The sequence below is a fragment of the Equus przewalskii genome, chromosome X, assembly GCF_037783145.1.
Source record: "Equus przewalskii isolate Varuska chromosome X, EquPr2, whole genome shotgun sequence".
In the NCBI taxonomy this organism is placed as follows: Eukaryota; Metazoa; Chordata; class Mammalia; order Perissodactyla; family Equidae; genus Equus; species Equus przewalskii.
The window spans coordinates 92694539-92717048 of NC_091863.1; the positions used below are offsets into that span (position 1 = coordinate 92694539).

General features: G+C 35.8%; 1 protein-coding gene across 2 annotated transcripts in view; it reads right to left on the reverse strand.

The window, feature by feature from the left end:
• IL13RA2 (interleukin 13 receptor subunit alpha 2) overlaps positions 1 to 22510 on the reverse strand; it is an 85833-nt gene that overhangs the window by 56985 nt on the left and 6338 nt on the right. Inside the window, exon 4 of one of the 2 annotated variants that reach the window (XM_070606376.1) lies at positions 15527 to 15601. The exons of the other annotated variant lie outside the window; for it this stretch is intronic. The gene's annotated coding sequence lies outside the window, so the exon portion shown is untranslated. The remainder of the gene's footprint in view (positions 1 to 15526; positions 15602 to 22510) is intronic. 2 annotated transcript variants of the gene reach the window in all.

Below are 22510 nucleotides of genomic sequence, written 5' to 3' on the forward strand. Positions count from 1 at the left end.
AAACCTTACAAACTAAGAGATAATGGAATAACATATTCCAAACTTTAAAAGTGAAGAATTTTCAGCCAAGAATACTCTATCAAGGAAAAATATCCTTCAGATATGAGGGAGAAATTAAATCTTTCCCAGACAAACAAAAGCTAAGGGACTTCTTAGCCACAAGACATCCCCTACAAGAAATCCTCAAGAAGGCCCTCATACCTGAAAAAAGAAAAAAAAGGAGAAAGGGGTCACAAAACACAGAGTAAGGAGATAAATAGGTAGACAGATGCAGAAGAGGATAGCAAATATTCAACTATAGCATTAGTCTAAAAGCAAGGAAAAGACCAAAAACAAAGACAATCTTGTCACTTTAACCACAAACTCACAACACAAGTTGGAATAACATATGAGAAAAACAACTTAGGAGGGGAGGAGGAAAGGGACTAAATCGGTTTAGACTAAGGAAATAAGAGGCCATCATAAAATGGACTATCTTATACACGAGATTCTGAATACAAACTTCAGGGTAGCCACTAAACTAAAAAGCACAACAGAGACACAAAAAATAAATAAGGACAGAACAAAGACTCACATCATAAGAAACTACATGGTTCAATCACACACAGGACAAGAAACAAAGGAAATGCAGGAAAACGGGAAAATGAGTGATATAATGACAGCATTAAGCCCTTGCACATCAATAATCACCCTAAATGTAAATACATTGAATTCTCCAATAAAAAGACACAGAGTGGCGAGATAGATTAAAGAACAAGAAACAACAATTTGCTGCCTCCAGGAAACACACCTCAGTGCCAATGACAAACACAGGATCAGGGTGAAGGGGTGGAGGATGATACTCCAAGCTGATGACCAACAAAAGAAAGCAGGTGTCACAATACTTATATCAAACAAAGTAGACTTCAAGATGAGGCAAGTAAAGAGAGACAAAGAGGGGCAGTAGATAATGATCAAAGGGACACTCCATCAAGAAGAAATAACACTTATAAATATCTATGCTCCTAACACAGGAGCACCAAAGTTCATAAAGCAACTATTAACAAACCTAGAAGAAGATATTAAAAATAACACAATAACAGTAGGGGACCTCAACACCCCACTCGCATCAATGGATAGATCATCCAGACAGAAAATCAACAAGGAAACAGTGGAACTACATGAAAAGCTAAACCAGTTGGACTTAATAGACATATATAGAACACTCCATCCCCAAACAGCAGAATACACATTCTTCTGAAGTGCACATGGAACATTCTCAAGGATAGACCATATGTTGGGAAACAAGGCAAGCGTCTATAAATTTTAAAAAATTGAAATAATAACCAGCATCTTTTCAGATCATAATGCTATAAAGCTAGAAATTAATTACAAGAAAAAAGCTGAGAAAGATGTGGAGACTAAACAACATGCTAATGAACAAGCAATGGATCATTGAAGAAATTAAAGAATAAATCAAAAAATATCTGGAGACAAATGAAAATAACATACCATACCAATTCATATAGGATGGAGCAAAAGCCGTATTAAGAGGGAAATTCATCACAATACAAGCACACCTTAACAAACAAGAAAAATCCCAAATAAGCAATCTCAAATTACAACTAACTGAATTAGAAAAAGAACAAACAAAGCCCAAAGTCAGCAGAAGGAGAGAATTACTAAAGGTCAGAGCAGAAATAAATGCTATTGAAACAAAAAAGGCAGTAGAAAGGGTCAACGAAACAAAGAACTGGTTCTTTGAGAAGATAAATAAAATTCATAAACCCCTAGCCAGACATACAAAGAAAAGAAGACAGAAAGCTCAAATAAAATCAGAAATGAAAGAGGAGAAATAACAACAGACCAGAGAAATACAACGGATTATAAGAGAATACTACGAAAAACTATACGCCAACAAAATGGATAACCTAGAGGAAACGGGTAAATTCTTAAGACTCTTACAACCTCCCAAAGCTGAGTCAATAAGGAATAGACAATCTGAATAGACCAATCACAAGGAAAGATATTGAAACAGCAATCAAAAGTATCGAAAAGAATAAAACCCCAGGACCAGATGGCTTCCCTGGGGAATTTTACCAAACTTTCAGAGAGGATTTGATATGTATCCTTTTCAAGCTATTCCAAAAAATTAGGGAGGATGGAACACTTCCTAACACATTCTACGAGGCCAACATCACACTGATACCAAAGGCTGACAACGACAGCACAGAAAAGGAGAACTACAGGCCAATATCACTGATGAACATAGTTGCAAAAATCCTCAATAAAATTTTGGCAACCCAAATTCAGTAATACATCCAAAGGATCACACATCATGATCAAGTTAGATTCATACCAGGGACACAGGGATGGTTCAACATCTGCAAATCAATCAAATGTGATACACCACATCAACAGATTGAGGAATAAAAACCACATGATCATCTCAATAGATGCACAGAAAGCATTTGACAAGATCCAACAGACCTTTATGATAAAAATTTAAACAAAATGGGGATAGAAGGAAATTACCTCAACATAATAAAGGCCATATACGACAAACCCACAGCCAACATCATACTTAATGGGCAAAAACTGAGCGCCATTCCCCTGAGAACAGGAACCAGACAGTGACACCCAGTCTCACCACTCTTATTCAACATAGTACTGGAGGTTTTGGCCAGAGCAATTAGGCAAGAGAAAGGAATAAAAGGAATCCAAATAGGGAGTGAAGAAGTGAAACTCTTGCTATTTGCAGATGACATGATCTTATATAGAGAAAATTAAAAAAAATACATTGGAAAACTAATAGAAATAATTAACAACTACAGTAAAGTTGCAGGGTACAGAATCAACTTACAAAAATCAGTTGCTTTTCTAAACTCCAATAACATACTTACAGAAGGAGAACTCAAGTATACAATTCCATTTGCAATTGCAACTCAAAGAATAAAGTACCCAGAAATAAATTTAACCAAGGAGGTGAAGGACTTATATAATGAAAACTACAAGATATTACTGAGATAAACTGATGACGACATAAAGAGATAGAAAGAGATTCCTTGCTCATGGATTGGAAGAATAAACATAGGTAAAATGTCCATACTACCCAAAACAATCTACAGATTCAATGTAATCCCAATCAGAATCCCAATGACATTCTTCATGGAAATAGAACAAAGAATACTAAAATTCACATGGGGCAATCAAAGACTCCAAATTGCTAAGGCAATCCTGAGAGAAAAGAACAAAGCTGGAGGTATCACAATCCCTTACTTCAAAGTGTACTACAAAGCCATAGTGATCAAAATGGCATGGTACTGGTACAAAAACAGATGCACAGATCAATGGAACAGAACTGAAAACCCAGAAATAAAACCACACATCTACGGACAGCTAATCTTTGATAAAGGTTCCAAGAACATACAATGGAGAAAAGATAGTCTGTCCGATAAATGGTGTTGGGAAAACTGGACAGCCACAAGCAAAAGAATGAAGGTAGACCACCATCTCATGCCATACACGAAAATAAAATCAAAATGGATCAAAGACTCCAAGATACGTCCTGAAACTATAAAACTCCTGGAAGATAATATTGGTAGTACAGTCTTTGACATCAAACTAAAAAGGATCTTTTCAAATACCATGTCCTCTCAGACAAGGGAAACAAAAGAAAAAATAAACAAGTGGGAATTCATCAGACTAAAGAGCTTCTGCAAGGCAAAAGAAACTAGAATCAAAACAAAGAGACAACCCACCAATGGAGAGAAAATATTTGCAAATCATATCTCTGACAAGGGGTTAATCTCCATAATATATAAGGAACTCACACAACTGAACAATAAAAAAACAAACAACCCGATCAAAAATTGAGCAGAGGACATGAACAGACATTTTTCCAAAGAAGATATACAGATGGCCAATAAACACATGAAAAGATGTTCAACATCACTAATCATCAGGGAAATGCAAATAAAAACTACACTAAGATACCACCTTACGCTTGTTAAAATGGCTATAATCGCTAAGACTAAAAATAACAAGTGTCGGAGAGGGTGTGGAGAGAAGGGAACCCTTACACACTGCTGGTGGGAATGTAAACTGGTGCAGCCAATATGGCAAACAGTATGGAGATTCCTCAAAAAACTAAAAATAGAAATACCATATGACCCAGCTATCCCACTACTGGTTATCTACTCAAACAATTTGAAATCAACAATCCAAAGTAACATATGCACCCCTACGTTCATTGCAGCACTATTCACAACAGCCAAGACATGGAAGCAATCCAAGTGCCCATCGACTGATGATTGGGTAAAGAAGATGTGGTATATATATCCAACGAAATACAGCTCAGCCACAAAAAACAGACAAAATCATCCCATTTGCAACAAGATGGAAAGACCCGGAGGGAATTACGCTAAGCGAAATAAGCCAGACTGAGAGAGAGAAACATCATATGATTTCATTCATAGGTGGCATATGAAAAAACACATGGGCAAAGAAAACAGTTCAGTGGTTACCAGAGGAAGGAGGGTGGGGGGGTGGGCACAGGGGTGAAGGGGAGCACTTATGTGGTGACAGTCAAGAAATAATGTACAACTGAAATCTCACATTGATGTAAGCTATTATGAACTCAATAAAAAAAATAATTGAAAAAAGCTTCATAAAAAAGAGGAAAAAATAAACTGAAATTACAATAGAAAACTGTATACTTTACTACTGTATACACATTCAATATACATAGAACTTATCTTCCTTATTCCAAATCTGCTTTTCCTACTACCTTCCTTGTATTGGTAATGGCATCACTATCAATTTGATTCAAGTCAGAAAGCTTAGAATATTCTTGACTTCTCCAATGCCCACATGTAGCCATTCATCAAGTTCTGTTGATTTTACTCCTAAAAAATCTCTCCTATCAGTCCCTTCCTCTCCTACCCCACTGCCACTGACCTAATCTGTGCCCTCATCATTTCTCACAAAGACCTCTCTCAGACTTCTTGCCAACTTTCTCTCTTAACTTGTCTGCCACACTGGCATCCAAGTCTCTCTCTAAAATCCCAATCTGAATATTCCTTTGCTTAGAAACCTTCATTAGCATTCATTACTTACAGAATCATTGCTAAATTCCTTAGCATGGAGTTCAGGGTTCTTTATAACCTAGAGTCTACATTTCCAAACTCATCTCCTATCATTCATTTCCATGCATCTTATATGCCAGTACTCAGGATTTCTTTTTTCAAATTTTATTCCAGCTGAACCATGTAATTCCAGGCCTCTGTTTTTGTTTTTCTTTCCTCATGCCTTTTCCCTCTACCTGGGATGCACTCACCACCTTCAATCACTAATAAACTCTATCTCATCTTAAATGATCTAACTCTCAAATATAACCTTTGCTCCAAAGCTTTCCCTTCATTGCTTCCACGAGCACCATCCCCATTCTAGGCACACAGAAATAACTGCTTCCTCATGTATGTTCCAATAAGCACTTCTCTTACAGAATTTATCAATTTATATCATATGTGATTTATATGCATATACTAATCACGGCTTATTGCCTGTTTCTCACATCCCTGCTAAGTATGTATCACCATGGTCTATACCAAATGACCCTGTTCACCCTCAAGATATGGCTAATTGGACCACAGGGGAAATTGTGCTTTACAATGGACAGATCTGATGGTCACCACATTAACCAAGTGGTCAAGCTTGACCTCAACAATAGTGGAATGGCTTGACATGATGTGCCTCCTGATGTGAGGCTGTGGGAATTACACACAGTGCTCATGTGATCTTCTTGCTAGATATGTTTCATCTGTAGGTCATCATTAAGGAACTATTCAAATAAATCCAGAACGTGGGGCATTGTTTAGAACATCTAGTCTGGACTCTTAAAAAGACTCAATGAAATGAACAAGAAGGAGTTAATAGGAACTTCATATCTACTCTGTGAATCTCTAGAGCTATGAGCCAGAACCCTGAGAATTCAAACCAGATAATAATTCCCTCCCTTGAATCCAGCAAAGACTCAAATCCTTTCAGAAGTGTAATGGATCTACACCTGTTCACTGCCATCCACTAGGGGGAAGCCAGGATTTCTTGTCACTGTCAAACAGCTTAACCCACACATTCCTGTCATCCTTGATCTCCTCCCAGAACATAAATTCATTCAGCTGTCTATTCTATTATTTCTTTTCCCCTGCCTGAATCTACCACTGGTCTCTTTATCTCTTACTCCTCCATTATACCTCTTAAACCTCCATTACATTTTAACAAAGCATGCTACAATTTAAGCTCCCTTCCCTGACTGTAACTTTCTTTTCTGACTTTAAAGAAGTTTATCTTTAACACTTTAACACTGGATACCACTTCTTTTGCCCTATCATCAAGTAGAGGCTGCTCTTTCTCCAACATCCAGTTTAGCTCTGGGTCAAGTGCTGGATGAGTGTCCTCTTCATTTCACACTATTTTTAGATCCTCACACAAGTAGTTGCCTGTGAAAACCTTGGTTTATGACATCCAGCTCTGACCACACCTTCTTTGGTTGTGGAACTACCAAAATCTGCTAATATTCCTCCATTCAATGAAGATTTGACCTATGGTTAGTTCAGTATTCTCCACTCGAAGTCCTGACACTCTAGGGTATTTCAAATCTCCGTTAATGACCTATTCATCATTCTGGACTTTCATTACCTTCATCTCTACCTCCCATGACTTCTACTCCATTTCAGCGACACACTTCCACGCCAACACTCTGGAACTTCTAGTCACTCAGGACTAATTCCCTCTGAAATAAATTTGGTCACTAGATCATCTGACAGTATTTTCAGGATTCTTACCCTACCAATACCAATTCTTCAACCAGCAACTCACAGACCCATCTACTTCATCCATATAAAACTCCCCTTGTCTTTGCTTTTCTTCCCTACCAAATTCAGATTTCATGGTCTAGCACTTCAACCCTCTGTTGCCAGTATCCTCAACTCCCATGTTTTGTTGCCTAACGCTTGCTTGGTGCACTGTTCTATAGAAAAGTGTACTTAATCAGATATGTTAACTGTGCTGTTAAAATCTTTATCGCTTTTTCTGGTCTTCTTGAGGAATCAAACACTGAGGAAGATATGTTAAAATATCCGTGAAAGTAGTTTTTTTAAATTTTTATTTTCTATCTGCAGATTTTGCTTTATGTATATTGGGTATACAGAAGTTAGGACTTACTATATCTTCACGATGAGTTGAAACTTTTATTATTGGGTAACTGTTTCTAGGAATGTGTCAAACTTATTGCCTATTCTGCTGCAGTATAATACGTAAGCTCTTTATTGTTAAAATTTGCCTGCTAACTTTACTATGATTTTATATATTGTACCCTATAAACAGCATATATTTGTATATTTTTGTCTTTTATATATTGATTCAGTGTGAATCTCTGTCTTTGGAAATTTAGCTGTGTTTACATTTATTGTCTAAAGTTATTTTATATCTTTTGTCTGGATTTTCTCTATATTTTTATCTTTTTAACAGCTTTATTGAAATATAATTCACATATCATAAAATTCACCCTTTTATTTTTTTAAAAACATTTTATTGAGGTAACATTGGCTTATAACATTGGGTAAATTTCAGGTGTACATTATTATATATCAGTTTCCGTATAGAATGCATTGAGTTCAAAAACAAAAGTCTGGTTTTTATCTGTCACCATATATACGTGCCCCTTTACCTAACTCGCCCTTCCCCTCTGATAACCACTAATCTGTTCTCCTTATCCATGTGTTTATCTTCCACATAGGAGTGAAATCATACAGTGTTTGTCTTTCTTTGTCTGGCTTATTTTGCTTAGCATGATACCCTCAGAGATAATACCCTCAGAGTTCATCCATGTTGTTGCAAATGGAAAAATTTTGTCTTTTTATGGCTATGATTCCATCATATATATATATACCACATCTTCTTTAACCATTCATTAGTGGATGGGCACTTGGGTTGCTTCCATGTCTTGGCAATTGTGAATAATGCTGTGATGAACATAGGGGTGCATAAGTCTCTCTGGATTGTTGATTTCAAGTTCTTTGGATAAACAGCCAGTAGTGGGATAGCTGGATCATATGGTATTTCTATTTTTAATTTTTTGAGAAATCTCCAAACTATTTTCCATAGTGGCTACACCAGTTTGCATCCCCACCAGCAGCGTATGAGGGTTCTCTTTTCTCCTCATCCTCTCCAACATTTGTTATTTCTTATCTTGTTGATTATAGCCATTCTGACGAGAGTAAGGTGAAATCTCACGGTAATTTTGTTTTACATTTCCCTAATGATTAGCGATGTTGAACATCTTTTCATGTGCCTGTTGGCCATCTGGATGTCTTCTTTGGAAAAATGTCTATTCATATCCTCTGCAATTTTTTGATTGGGTTGTTTTGTTGTTGAGTTGTATGAGTTCTTTATATATTTTGGAAATTGACCCTTTGTCAGATATATGATTTGCAAACATTTTCTCCCAGTTGGTGTATTGTCTTTTCATTTTGTTAATGATTCCTTTGCCTTGCAGAAGCTTTTTAGTCTGATGTAGTCCCGTTTGTTTATTTTTTCTTTTTTCTTTCTTGCCTGAGTAGATATGGTATTTGAAAAGATACTGCTAGGACAAATATCAAAGAGTGTACTGCCTATATTTTATACAAGGAGTTTTATGGTTTCAGGTCTTACATTCAAACCATTAATCTATTTTGAGTTAATTTTTGTGTATGGTGTAAGCTAATGGTCTACTTCCATTCTTTTGCATGTGGCTGTCCAGTTTTCCCAACACCATTTATTGAAGATACTTTCCTTTCTCCATTGTATGTTCTTGGCTCCTTTGTCAGAAATTAGCTGTCCATAGATTTGAGGGTTTATTTCTTGGTTTTCAACTCTGTTCTACTGATCTGTGCAGCTGTTTTTGTGCCAGTACCATGCTGTTTTGATTACTATAGCTTTGTAGCATATTTTGAAGTCAGGGATTGTGATGCCTGCAGCTTTATTCTTTTTTTCCAGAATTGCTTTAGCTATTCAGTGTCTTTTGTGGTTCCATATAAATTTTAGGATTCTTGTTCTGTTTCCATGAAGAATGTCATTGGGATTCTGATTGGGATTGCATTGAATCTGTAGATTGTTTTGGGTAGTATGGACATTTTAACTACATTTATTCTTCCAATGGAATATCTTTCCATTGCTTTATGTTTTCTTCAATTTCTTTCAGTAATAGTGAAAAATCTATACAGTTTTCAGTGTATAGGTCTTTCACCTCCTTGGTTAAATTTATTCCTAGATATTTTGTTCTTTTTGCTGCGATTATAAATGGGATTATATTCCTGACTTCTCTTTCTGCTACTTTGTTATTAGTGTATAGAAATAGAACTGATTTTTGTAAGTTGATTTTGTACCCTGCAACTTTGCTGCAGTTGTTGATTATTTCTAATAGTTTTCTGGTGGATTCTTTAGGGTTTCCTATAAATAGAATCATGTTATCTGCAAACAGTGAGAGTTTTACTTCTCCCTTTCCAATTTGGATCTCTTTTATTTCTTTTTCTTGCCTAATTGCTCTGGCCAAAACCTCCAGTACTATGTTGAGTAAGAATAGTGAGAGTGGGCACCCTTGTCTTGTTCCTGTTTTCAGAAGGATGGCTTTCAGTTTTTCACCATTAAGTATGATGTTGGCTATGGGTTTCTCACATATGGCCTTTATTATGTTGAGGTACTTTCCTTTTATACCCATTTTATTGAGAATTTTTATCATAAATGGATGTTAGATCTTGTCAAATGCTTTCTCTGCATCTATTGCATTGATCATCTGATTTTTATTCCTCATTTTGTTAACGTGGTATATCACATTGATTTGCAGATATTGAACCATCCCTGCATCCCTAGTATAAATCTCACTTGATCATGGTTTATGATCCTTTTAATGTATTGGTATATTCGATTTCCTGATACTTTGCTGAAGATTTTTGCAGCTATGTTCATCGGTGATATTGGTCCACAATTTTCCTTCTTTGTGTTGTCGTCGTCTGGGTTTTGGTATCAGGGTACTGTTGATCTCATAGAATGAGTTAGGAAGTGTCCTGCCCTCTTCAATATTTCGGAATAGTTTAAGAAGGATAGATATTAAATCTTCTTTGGCTGTTTGGTCTGAATTCACCAGGGAAGCAGTCTGATCCCGGACTTTTGTTCTTTTGGAAATTTTTTATTACTGTTTTGATCTCTTTACTTGTGATTGGGCTAGTCAGATGGTCTTTTTCTTCTTGATCCAGTTTTGGGAGGTTGTATGATTCTAAGAATTTACCCATTTCTTCTAGGTTATCTAGTTTGTGGGCACATAGCTTTTCATAGTATTCTCTTATAGTCCTTTGTATTTCTGTGGTATCTGTTGTAATTTCTCCTCTTTGATTTATTTTATTTTATTTGAGTCTTCTCTTTTTTTTTCTTAGTGAGTCTGGCTAAGGGTTTTTCAATTTTGTTTCTCTTCTCAAAGAACGAGCTATTGGTTTCATTGATTTTTTTCTAGTTTTATTTCATTTATTTCCACTCTGATTTTTATTATTTCCCTCCTTCTACTGACTTTGGTCTTTGGTTTTTCTTCTTTATATAGTTCTTTTAGGTGTAGTTTAAGATTACTTATTTGAGATTTTTCTTCTTTGTTGAGGTACACCTGTATTGCTATAAATTTCCCTCTTAGTACTGCATTTGCTGCATCCCATAAGAGTTGGTATGTCCTGTTTTCATTTTCACTTGTCTCCAGCTACTTCCTGATTTCTCCTTTGATTTCTTCATTGATTTAATTGTTGTTCAGTAGCATGTTGTTTAGTCTCCACATATTTGTGACTTTCCCAGCTTTTTTCCTGTAGTTGATTTCTAGTTTTACAGCATTCTGGTTGGAAAAGATGCTTGATATGGTTTCAATCTTCTTAAATTAATTGAGGTTTGCTTAATTTCCCAGTATACAATCTTCGAGAATGTTAAAATCTATGCTTTCAAGGTGTACAAGAGATTTTAATATAGATACAGAGTTGTGCAACCATCAATACTATCAATTTTAAAATATTTTCATCACCACAAAAAGACACCTCATACACATTAGTATGCACCCCCACCCACCTCCACCCTGTCAACCCTAGGAAACTACTAATCTATGTTCTGTCTGTATAGATTTGCCTATTCTGGACATTTCATATAATATTTGGTCTTTTGTGCCTACCTTCTTGGCATGTTTTCAAGGTTTACCCATGCTGTGGCATATATCAGTTCATCATTTCTTCTCATTGTCTAATAACAATGCATTGTACAGATATACAACTTCTTATTCCTTCACCATTTAATGGACATTTAGGTTGTTCCTGCTGTATGGTCACTATAAATAATGCTGCTATAAACATCTATGTACAAGGTTTTCTGTGAACATGTTTTAATTTCTTGAGTATATACTTAGGAGTGGAATTGCTGGGTCATATAGTAATTCTACATTTAGCCATTTGAGGAACTATCAGACTGTTTTCCAAAGCATCTGCATTATTTTACATTTCCAACAGCAATATACAAGGGTTCCTACTTCTCCACATCTACACCAACACTTGTTCTTATCTTTTTGATAATAGCCATCCTAGTGGGTATGAAGTGGTATCTTATTGTGGTTTTGTACTTAGGAATGTAAATGTAATGTTTTCTACATGGCTTGTGTCTTTTTACTTACCCTGTTCCTCAATTACTGCCTTCTTTTATGCTAAACAGATATTTTCTAATGTAACATTTAAATTCCTTTATTTCTTTTAATCTATTTTATTTTTAATTAATTTCCTACCGTTTGTCATGGGAGTTACAATTAACATCTAATTTTAAAGCAATCTAGTTCAGATTAATACCAATCTCATTTCAATAGTATTCAAAAACGTTGAGTCAATATTTCTTGTCCCCTCCCCCATCTTTTATCATTGTACAAATTACATCTTTATACATTACAAGCCAATCAGTGCAGTTTTCTAATTATTGCTTTATGTAAGAGTTTTAAATCAGATAGAAGAAAAGAGTTACAAACAAAATTACATTTACACTGAATTTTATATTTTTCTATGTAGTTAGCCTTTAAGGGTGCTCTTTATTTCTTCACGTGGACTCAATCTCCTGTCTAGTGTTTCTTCATTTCAGGTTTTAGTATTTCTTGTAGAGAAGGGCAGCTAATCATGAATTCTGTTTTTTATATCAGAATATCTTAATGTCTCTTTCACTTTGGAAGAATAATTTTGCTAGGTATACAATTTTTAGCTGAATGTTTGAGCACTTTGTCACCCTACTCCCTTCTGGCATCCATTCTTTCAGAGGAGAAATCAGATGTTAATCTTATTAAGGATACCTTGTACATACATTATCAGTCATTTTCCTCTTGCTGTTCTCAAGTTTTGCACATTGTCTTTTGACAGTTTGACTACGATTTGTCTTGAGGTGGGTCTCTTTGAATTTACCCTACTTGGATGTCATTGAGCTTATTGGATGTGTAGATTATTTTTATCAAATTTGGGAAGTTTTCAGCCATTATTTCTTCAAAATTGCTTACTAGCCCTCCCTTTATTTTCCCTCTGGAACTTCCATTACTTGTAAGTCACTATGCTTGATGGTGTCCTACAAGTGTCTATTCATTTCTTTTCATCTTTTTCTTTCTGTTCCTTAGACTGGATAATCTCAATTGTTCTACCTTCAAGTTTGCTGACTATTTCTCCTGCCAGATCAAATCTGCTTTTGAGCCTCCTCCTAAAAACTGCACTTTTCAACTGCAAAATTTCTATTTGATTCTGTCTCATAAATTCTCTTTATTGACATTCTCTATTTGGTAAACACCATTCTCATACTTCCTTTAATTCTTGAGATATGGGGGGTTTTTTTAGTTCTTTGAACATATTTATAATGGCTTATTTATAGTCATTGTGTAGTCTATTAAACATCAAGGCTTCCTCAGGGGTAGTTTCTATTTATCCTTCCTTTTTATTCCATGTACACCATACTCTCCCCTTTCTTTGTCCGTTTTGTACTTTTTTTTGCTGAAAACTAGACATTTTAAGTAATATAACGTGGCAACTGTGGAAATCAGATCTCTCCTCCCAAGGGTTTGTTGTTGTCACTGTTTACTGTTGTTGCTGTTGTTTGTTTAGTGACTTCCCTGAACTAATTCTTTAGAATTTACATTCTTTGGCTTTGTGGCCATTGAAGTCTCTCCTCAGAGACCTTAGTGGTCAGCTAGTGATTGTACAGAGACTACTTCAAATGCCTCAAACTAGCAAGCCTCTCACCCTTTGCTAAGGTGTTCTGTTTGTTGAGACATGCTTTCGACACTCTGCCAGTTTACTATTCTATCTTAGCCTTAACTTCCTGCTTGTTCAAAACTTCAAGGTCAGCCAGAGGTAAGAGATTAGGGTCTCCTCAGATCATTTTTGGGTATGTGCTCAGCTGTACACACGTTCCTCTAGCTCCCTACGAATACATCAGAACTTTTCAAAGATCCCTATGGACATTTCATTCCCCAGATTTTTACGCTTTTTGGCCTGCTGCTTGTTTGCCCTGTTATTGCCACCTCAGGAAGTTATGATGTTAAACAGCTGCCTCTAATTTTTTGTAAAGAAAACTATCCTGAAGATGGGGTTTTCCTCACTGAGCAAGCCATGAAGCAGCCAAAATATCAGACCACTCCTGATAACAAGGACTTTCCAGGTAACTGCCAAAAAAGTCAGTGTCATTTCTCTGGGGATGAGGGTATTTGGGAACTCCAAACCGGTTCTTCCCCCTTCTATATCTGCTAGGCTGCAGTTATTCACAGGTACACATGGTTCTGAGGCTGTTCGTTTTCAAGGCTACCCCAGAGCTCAGGAGAGGAGGATGGGAACAGGGCAAGTCAAAACTTCATAATGTTCAGTTTTACTGAGATTTAGCCATTTTTCTTAAATATATGCTCCTTGGATTGTTGAAAGTCTCTGGTAAATTTTCAGAGGTGTGAAAAAGTTAATTTTGACAATTTTTGCTGGTGTTCTCATTTCCTTTATGAGAGAATGGGTTTTTAGAGGTCCTTACTCCATCAACGTGTAAGTGCTTCTCCCATCATCCTCACATTCTGTGTGATTTTCCTTCTCATTCCATTTCCCCTTCTTATTTAGAATACTTTCTCTTTAATCTTTTAGTGGTTACCCTCAATATTTTCCCATGAATGTTTAAAGTCAAAAGTTAAACAACATATCACCTACTCCTGAAAAGACAAGCATCAAAGAACATTAACCCTGCTCATAACTTCCTCATAGGCATGTAAATATGGTCTGGTATTTTAATCATATATTTTCTTTAGCCACTGTTTTTATCACATAATACTGTCAATGCTTCCTTTGATTTACCCATATATTTACCTCTACCCTTATTTGTCATTTGTTCTTGAATCTCAGATGATCTCAGGGCATTTTCCTTCTGCCAAAAGTGCTTCCCTTAAAATTTTCATTAATGTGACCCTATAGGTGGTAAACAATCTTAGTTGTTATGTGTCTAAAAGAATTATTTTGTCCTAGTTTTTTAAAAATGGTCTCATTGACTATACAATTCCAGTTTGATAAGATTTTCTATCAGATACTGAGGATATTATTCTACTATCTTCTAGCTTTCATTGTTGTTTTATACAAATAAGCAATCAGCCAAATCACTTTGAAAAGATGCTTTGTAGCTCTTTTCACTCTAGGAGTTTTGTCTTTTGCTTTTCCTCTGATGTTCTATATTTTATCACAAGCTTTGCAAGTGTTGATCTCTTTTTATTTATTTGACTTGGGATTTTTGCGCTCTTTGTCTAAGAATTGTCCTTCTTTCATTTTGGAAAATTTCAGTTTTCATCTATTCAAATGCTTCCTCTCACCCATTTTCTTTCACCTCCCCTTTTATTTATGTATTTATTTATATTTTTCTGTGAGGAAGATTGTCGCTCAGCTAACATCTTTCCACTTAATGTCAAAGTCAAGCAAGGCAAGTTTCTTTGTCCTCTACTGTACATGGCACAACCCTTTGAAGTCCAAGCTTCCTGTCACATTCTTTTAGACTGCCAACTTTAAAACATTTCAGGTTTTATCTCCTGTCTCCAAGTCATATGCAATTGTCAAAACAGAAATTTTGTCAGAAATCCACAGGCTAGTTTGCATCTATGGATTCCTTATTATTAGCACAGCAATGTCTTCAGCAATATATTTACTTTAATCCAGCATTCTTACGTACTTCTAGGAAGTGGGTGGTTCTCATGTTACTTCTTTTATAATAACATAGGAAAATGATATCTTGAAGCACTGTTCTAAGCATTTAAATCTCACTGAAATATTTGGATTGCACTACTACCAATATCACAGACAAAATTTTGATTGTACTATTTTGGCTTAACATATATTTTCTCAAAAATAATGGAAATGAATTAAGCTAAATAAAAGTAGCCCTTCATGGAACGTCTAAAATATGTGAAAACTGTTTACAAGTACCCTAAAACACTTCAGAAGCACCTACTTACCATTATCTAGATGATTTTTAATCAACCTTATCTGTATATCAAGCATTCCTCCAAATTTCCATCATAACCAGGAGCCTAGAAACATGCAGGTAAATAGACGGAAAGAAGTGAGTGAGAATTTCACACTATTTTGGTCTAATTTGTCAGTTTGTCTGAGTTTGTTAAACACCTGGCAGAAACCTAGCTGGTCCAAAACAGGACTCATTACAAATATCATTGTTACCAAAACTGCATTTTCAAAGCAGTGTTTTCAAGAGCCTGGGTAACATACAGAGAGATTAGCAGGTAGCTTTCTGTGGCAGTTTATAGTCTGTTTTTATCGGTCTTACTAGATGGGTCAACCAGGGAAAAAGCCTTGTTCTTAATGTAACTTTTTCTTGTATAAGTTATTTGTAAAGCTGCTCATGATTATTTTAGTTGAGATTGAGAAATGTGCCTAGGTCCTCCCTACTCAAAGTGTGTTCCATGGACCATCGGCATCAACCTCACATAAAAGCTTATTAGAAACACAAAATCTCAGGCTTCTCCCCAGCTCTAATGAATCAGAATCTGCATTTTAACAAGATTTCCAAGTAATTTGTATGCACACTAAAGTTTGAGAAGCACTGGCCTAGATGATTTTGGGAGGTTCACAGCTGGTTGACAAACTACATTCATAGTGTTGGTTACTATTAGAGAATAAGGCCTCAACCAGAATACTACATTGATAAAATGCTAAACAACACAAGGCATAAAGACTTAGATGAATACATAAACAGTGTGCTTACGAAATTCTGAGCATATAATCGCTAATATGCTAGACTGCAGAATCAACACTCAAAAATATTTGGAAAGGTCTCACAACTAACAAGATAAAATGTATGGAGAAAACTATAAAGGTTCAAAAACTAAGTTGTACAGATACAGAAGAAGAGAATCTGGCTCAACAGCAGTTCATATATAAAACACCTAAGCAAGACTTCCAAAGATCCTGCCAATGATGGAAAACTAGTACAATTACTAGCTTCTTCCCCAAAATTAATTCTAGAAAAACTATAGAAGGAACCATAGACTCCAAAAGCTATTTTTAAAAATCCTTGAAAACTCCTTGTGAAGACACAAACTGATGTATGTCAAGTGGGACAAGAGGCTGAAGTCTGGTGCAAAAGTTAGCTGGAGGCAGCAGTGAGAGGAATGTTTAGGAATAAAGAGGCTTATATTTTGGTTTTGCCCCTACTCTGCATGTCCTTGAGACAATCATTACACTACCGTAATGAGAGCAGGTGTATGTGACCACAGGGCTGTAACATCAGGGCAGTCAAATGAAACACGAATTATCAAAAAAGTCATGATCAAGTAGGACTTATCCCATCAATACAAGGTTGAGTCAACATCAGAAAATCTATTAATATAAATCGCTGTACATTAGACTAATGAATTAAATTACATTTGATGCAGAAAAATATTTTATAAGGTTCAACATTATTTATGATTATTTTTAAAAGTCTAGAAAACTAGGAAACTTGGTAAGTTCAAAAACTTACAGAAAATATTATATACTTAATGGAATAACATTAACTATATTTCTATTAAGACAAGCAGCCCACTATCATCACAGTTTAACATAGTATTGCAGGCCTTCACTAATGTTATGAAGAAATGAGAGGTTTAAGGATTAGAAGGGAGACCTTAAAGCCATCATTATTTGAAAATGATATGATCATTTACATAGAAGAATCAGTAGAATCAGCAAATCATTAAAACTACGAAGAGTTAAGCAAGATTTCCAGATACAAAATCAACATTTTCCCGTGCCAGCAATAACCAATTGAAAATATAATTTAAAAGGTACCATTCAAAATTGTGTCAAAATTATAAAATATCAGGGCATTAACTTAATCAGGAAGGCCCAAGACCTCTATGGAGAAAATAATAAATTCTAATAGAGGACACAGATGAGATGAATAGAGATACATTCCATGCTCTTGAATGGGACCATGTATTATAAATATATCAATTATTCCCAAATTAATGTTTAAATTCAATGTAATCTCAACTAAAATTCCAGTTGATTTTTTAAGAAAGTAAATAAATGTACTAAAAATGTACACAGTATAATAAAAGTCCATAAATTGCTATGTCAACCTTAAGAAACATGAAACGGCCATAATAACATTTTTTACATTTAAAAAAAAACTGTGATATTGTTGCAACAATCAAACAGACTTACAGAACAAAATAGAGCTCAGCGACAGACACACGTATATATGAGAATTTGGAATATCATAAAGGTGGCACCATAAATCACAGGAAAAATGATGGATTATTTAGTCAGTGGCGTTGAGAAAACATACTCTTTATATGAAGAAAAATAAATGACTCTTGTCATTGTGTTGCAATTAAAAAGTCTCTGCCTCTCAAGTTTGTCCCTGTAGTCAAAAGCAGGTCTGAGAATTCCATTTTGACCAATAATCCTTCTTTTTCTAAACTGTCCTTATAAACACACAATAATAGTAATAATATTTCCCCAATCACAACACATTTAAAAAGCATGTTAAGGGCCTGGCCCTGTGGCAGAGTGGTTAAGTTTGCGCGCTCCGCTGCAGGCGGCCCAGTGTTTCGTTGGTTCGAATCCTGGGCGCGGACATGGCACTGCTCATCAAACCACGCTGAGGCAGCGTCCCACATGCCACAACTAGAAGGACCCACAATGAAGAATATACAACTATGTACTCGGGGACTTTGGGGAGAAAAAGGAAAAACATAAAATCTTTAAATAAAAAAAAGCATGTTAAATGTAAGGCGTTTGAAACATAACTACAGCACAGAGTCGAGTAATACTTCTGCTCTGGCACAACTATTTTGCAATAAGCAAATCAACTCCCTTGGAATCTCACAACTTTTACTACAGCACCTGTAAACTCTACCACCAGCAGTTAATATTTTTGAATATAGTATCTATTGTCAATTGCTTGTAGAATGTACTATTTTAATGAAGAAGATGAGAAGAAAATACTTCTTTAATGGCTTACCAAGCTTCTAAGTAAAAACAAAATGTAAACACATGCTTGATCATATCTGCCTAATTACAACTTAATCTTGTTAAATGATAATCTGTGAAACAGGTCAAGAGAGGGGCTCATTCACATTTTTAATCAAATGACAAACATTATTAGCAATTACTTCTTCTCTACTTATCATTACTGTGATTACGTTTCCCTTGATCTCACTCAGTGATAGACACCAGTGCCCATTGGGGGATGGGAGCCATTTCTCCTGGCTTTATAGCCCCCCATGTTTTACAGATTCCAGAATTCTACCTACCAGGAAACTAATCATTCCACCAGTTACAGTTCATTTTATTAACTACTTTAAGTTTAAAGTTGGAACCCTTTATTAAAATTTTTAAAAATCCTGAGGAAGATCTGCTGTCACTAAGAATTATTTAAATCATTGGGAATTCCAATCTTTGGAAAACATTTTACTCTAAATTCTCAGGCATAATTCAGGTAAGATGGAATCAAAGTTCGGCTCATCCTGTTTCTTAATGCTCTTTCTCTCCAAGATTGCAACTGATCAATTTTCTAAATATCTCCTCAGACTTCAGTCCTCTCTCCCTCCTCTCCTTCTCTCTCCCTTCCCTCTTTTCTTTCCTCCTTCCCTTTCAAAAATGCTCTTAAAAACACAAATGGCCTCCTTCTGACTATCACTTAACTATTTTCACACAATTGAGAAGTTAATAACTACATTAAGAATTTTACAGAACCTAAGAAAAACTTTTGACATGTGAATATATAGATTGGAGCCATCTACAAACTACACTAAATGATCTAGATACAGTTCCCAGGGTTTAAGATTTCTTCACAGCCTTTATTGTAATAGTATCTTGAAATTGGAATAGGTAGGAATGACCCCATTTTTAAAATTTCTAAATAATATAGTTTTAGACAGTCTTGATATATCATTAATTGATTGAGCAAATACTAGGGAAATTTTTAAAACAGCATATGACAATGTATAAATGAGAGCTTAAACTAATGTAGGGAGGTGGCAAAAGGAGCCCTGTGACTCAAATCCTGCACCTGAATGATAAATCTGAATTTGCCAAACTCAGTGAGTTGGGAGGGTAAGTTTGGGGAGTCATTTCATTTAGTTATCTGGGGATAGTAATTAAATTGATTAACTCATAACTCAGATTTGTATTGAGCTGCTACTGGGTGCCAGGCACTGTGTTACCTGCTGAAGATATAGTAACGAACAAGATATATTAAGATCCCTCTCTAATGAATCTTACAATCTAATATGGAAGTATGATCAACATATAAACTGTCACATTAAGAGGTACTATGAAAGAAAGAAACAGGGTGTTACGTTATCAGAATAACAGGGGAGAACTCTCTGAGAAGGAGACTGAAGTGGAATGATAAGAAGCCAGCCATGGGGGAACTGCATTTTAGGCAGCATACAAAGGCCCTGATACATTGGTGAGATCAGTGAACAGACATGAGACTTACGAGGCTGGAGCATGGTGAGTTGTAAGAAGAGAGGCAGTAGAGTTGAAGTTGGGGAGGTAAGCCAAGGTTTACTGTAAGTGAGATGTTTTAAGTAGGGGGATGACATGATAATTTATGGCTTTAATAGGTCACCTGAGTTTGTCACGTGGAGTGTGGATTGCAGAAGCCAAGTGTAGAAACAAGGCCAGTTAGGAGTCTATTACAGCAGACCAGACAAGAGATGATGGTGGCTTGGTCTAAAATCCTGACAGTAGTGATGGAGAGAATGAGATAAAGTTGAGAGATATTCTGAAAGTAACAAGTCTTGCTAATGATTTGAATATGAAAAATAAGGTTGAAAAATAAGGTTAAAATATCAAAGATGACTCCCTGTTTCCTGTCATGAGCAACTAAACAGATAATATTAACATTTACTTCTATGGGTATGAATGTGTTTGAGACCAGGGTGCAGAATCAATAGTTCTTTATCGGCCATTTTAGGATTGAGATGTCTGAGATGGAGTAATGTGATGTTAAGTAGGCCACTGGGTACAGAAATTTGAAAGTCTGAGGAAAGTATAGAGCTAAAGATAAAAATTATAAGTATATAGAATAGTGGTTCTCAACCCTGGCTGCAAATGGGAATAACCTGAGAAGCTTTTAAAAATACCAAAAACCAGGTTCCATCCCTAAAGTTTTTGATTTAATTGGTCTGGAATGAGCATTGTCATCTTTTCAAAAGTTCCCTAGGTGATACTATGTGCAGATAGGGCTGAGAAGCATTGACACAGATAGAAATGGATGAGCTCTCCAAAGGACAAAGTATAGACAAACGGGAGGCACAAGAATGAGAATTAAGGAGCAAAGGTTTTCAAACTTGAGATTCATGAGCCATCTACATCATAATCTTTTGGGGTACTGGTTAAAGATATAGATTCTTAGGCTTGATCCAGAGCTATTAAAACAGAACTTCTGAGACAGTAGCTCAAGAATCTGCATTTTAACAAGCTTTCAACGTGATATTAATGTACACTAAAGTTTGAGAACCACTCATTTAGAAGTAGGGTAGGAGTAGCCAGGAGGATAAGGAGGCAAACTGGGAGAATACAGTGTCATAAAGAGCTGAGAGAAGAAAATGTTTCAAGGAGTGACGGGTTAATTATGATGAAAGCTGCTGAGAGGTCAAAAGAGGTGAGAACAAAGAAATGACTATATCTGGCAACATGGAGATCATGATGATTTTGATTAGAGCCATCAAGGTCAGTGAAGAGATGAGGTTGTAAGCTAGAACAGGATGGGATGAAGAATGAGTGGGAGGGTGAGGAAGTGGAAATAGCACATATACTCTTCTAACAGATTTGAGTTTGTAGGCAAACAGAAAAACATGTCAATTGCTGGAAGTAGTGTAGGAATTTTGTGGTTATTTTCAAATGGGAAACACTAGTTTATGCTTTTACGTTGATGGTAATGATTGAGGAAGAGAGGAAGAAATCAAAGATGCAGGAATAATCATCAACCAAAAAAGGGAAGTATATAGGACTTTTTTTCCACAGAATATGTGGCCTTTTGATGAGAAGAACTGTAATAGTCCTAACCATCCAATAGGTGTAAGGGTAGTTAATTGATGGTTTCTATTTTCTCGATGTGGTGTAAAGCAAATTCATCAACTGAGAGGATGTGGGGATGAATTTGAAGAAAAGGTATAAATTAGTTCCAGTTGGCCCACTGAGACAGCATTCCAGCTCAAAACGCAAGTGTTCTGCAGGAACCATATTAAAGTTAGTATTTCGTTGCTAAGGAAGATAATCAGTACCTTCAGAGTTAAAGCCACCATCTCTTCTGCATACTGGGGGAAATCTGGCATTTCAATTGAGAAACTGTTAGAATTTTAAATAGATGATAGTTATTCATAAAGGAAAGTTTGGTACCTACCTACAAGTAATGCTGTGGCCAACCAATATCAGGTTTCCATCTGAATTAGGATATAATAATTTTCACAACAAAATATCTCTGGCCATCCACATGTTTAATATCCAAATGGAGGAAACCTATTTTGCATGAGGTGCTATGCTAGGCAATCTACACAATTCCCATTTCATCTACTAAATTCTATGTGGTACTATAGCCATATGACAGGTGAAGTCAGCACATACAAAATTCCATAGCTATTAAAGGAATTGGGAATTAAAGGGTCTGTTCTAAAAGGCCTGTGCTCTGTGTACAATACATGACAGAGATTATTGCATTTAAGGTTCAGTGACTGCAATACTGAATGAGCTCCAAAGCTTAGGGAAACAAGGATCTTGGTGTATTATGTACTCCTTATCTGGTAGGAGGCTCAGAGCTAAGTTTGGATAAAACTGTAGCAACTGTCTTGAATCTGGGTTTTACGCTATAATTGTTCCCCCAATACATTCATTACTTTGCTCTTGTTCTTTATCAACTGGATACATGAGCATTTTTTATTGACTACTTTTATTGAAAGCCATCATATTATTTTTAAGCATAGTTG